This window comes from Suncus etruscus, chromosome 4 (genome assembly GCF_024139225.1).
Source record: "Suncus etruscus isolate mSunEtr1 chromosome 4, mSunEtr1.pri.cur, whole genome shotgun sequence".
In the NCBI taxonomy this organism is placed as follows: Eukaryota; Metazoa; Chordata; class Mammalia; order Eulipotyphla; family Soricidae; genus Suncus; species Suncus etruscus.
In genome coordinates this window covers 61,344,489-61,346,299 of record NC_064851.1, presented here as the reverse complement: position 1 = coordinate 61,346,299, position 1,811 = coordinate 61,344,489, and the positions used below count along the sequence as shown (strand labels likewise).

General features: G+C 35.2%; 1 non-coding gene across 1 annotated transcript; it reads right to left on the bottom strand.

The window, feature by feature from the left end:
* Positions 1-277: 277 nt before the first annotated feature.
* Positions 278-410, bottom strand: LOC126007897 (small nucleolar RNA SNORA51). Its single transcript, XR_007495371.1, has one exon. It is a non-coding gene; the product is annotated as a small nucleolar RNA SNORA51 (small nucleolar RNA).
* Positions 411-1,811: the final 1,401 nt, after the last annotated feature.

Here is a 1,811-nt window from a genome sequence, read left to right as displayed (position 1 = left end):
TTCACATGGGTGCATGGTGACTGTCCTTGTACTGGTATTTCTGCACTCTGTTACAGGATACAAGAGGCATTATTTTAGTACAGAGAATATGGGGTGAAGAAGGGTAAAAAGAAATGAGAAACTTCAGGCCAGGAAGCTTAAACTGCCTCCACCTATCTCTGATATTTTCACTTTAAACATATTTTAAAAGGCAATTATTGTGTGCCCTGAAAATATATATTATTTAAGTAACACCACTTGTTTTTTCTGTATATGGTTCCTATGATCAACATTTCTTTTTTGTCCCCCAATTCACAATACAGATCAGGCAAAGGTCCTGGGTTGAGGTGAATATGGGGTGTATTTACTGTACTTCCTCTTTTTATACAGTCAGAGTAAAGAACACAGCCTGTGGTAAGAATTGGGAGGCCTTATCTTTTTGATTTTTAATGTGTGTGTGTATATATATATATATATATATATATATATATATATATATATATATATATATATATCCTTCACAAGTGCAACATTCCCATGACCAATATCACAAGTGTCCTTCCTCTTCATCTCACACTGGCCTATACTCTAGACAGGCTTTCTACTTCCCTCATTCAGTCACATTTTGTTATGATAGTTCTCAGTGTAATTATTTCTGTGACTGCACTAAACAATTCTCGTGGTGAGCTTCATGTCAGGAGCTGGACCCTCCAGTCCTCCTTTATTTTGTCTCTGATAATAATTACACAAATGTTTTTCATTTTTCTCAACACCCATAGTTGAGTGAGACCATTCTGTGTTTATTTTTCTCTCTCTGACTAATTTCACTCACCATAATAGATTCCATATACATCCATGTATAGGAAAATTTCACAACTTCATCTCTTCTGATGGCTGCATAAAATTCCATTGTGTATATGTACCCAGCGCCCAGAATACAAGAGCCACCCACTGAGTGGGAGAAACTATTTACCCAATACCCATCAGATAAGGGGTTAATATCCAAAATATACAAGGCATTGACTGAACTTTACAAGAAAAAAAAATCAAATTCCATCAAAAAAAATGGAAAGAAAAAATGAACAGACACTTTGACAAAAAAAGAAATATAAATGGCTAAAAGGTACATGAAAATATGCTCCACATCTCTAATCATCAAGGAGATGCAAATCAAAACAACTATGAGGTACCATCTCATGCCACAGAGATTGGCACACATCAGAAAGAATGAGAACAAGCAGTGCTGGTGGGGATGTGGCAAGAAAGGAACTTTTAATCACTGCTGGTGGGAATGCCGTCTGGTTCAACCTTTGTGGAAAGTGATACGGAGATTTCTCCAAAAGCTGGAAGCTGAGCTTCCATATGATCCAGCTATACTAATCCTAGGGATATATTCTAGGAACACAAATACAATACAAAATTCCCTTTCTCACACCTATATTCATTGCAGCATTGTTTACAATAGCCAGACTCTGGAAACAGCCTAGATGCCCCTCAATAGATGAATGGTTAAAGAAACTATGATCAACATTTTCCTTATAGAATATATCCACTTTGGAATCAGAAGCAAAGTGCCACATAGAAGTTGGACACTTGGTTTGATCTCTGGCACCACACTAAGTACCAACATAAATTATTCCTGAGCTCTGAATACCACTAGGTATGACCCAAAGAAAACCAGAAAAATAATTTTAAATAAGTACAATGATCCATATCAAGAAAAATAATTTTTATTTTGTAAAATATTCAGTAGTATACAATGCTGTATCATACAATGGCATTTTAAATTTTTAGTTCCTACCTTTTAATTAATATTAAACTTATATACTAGT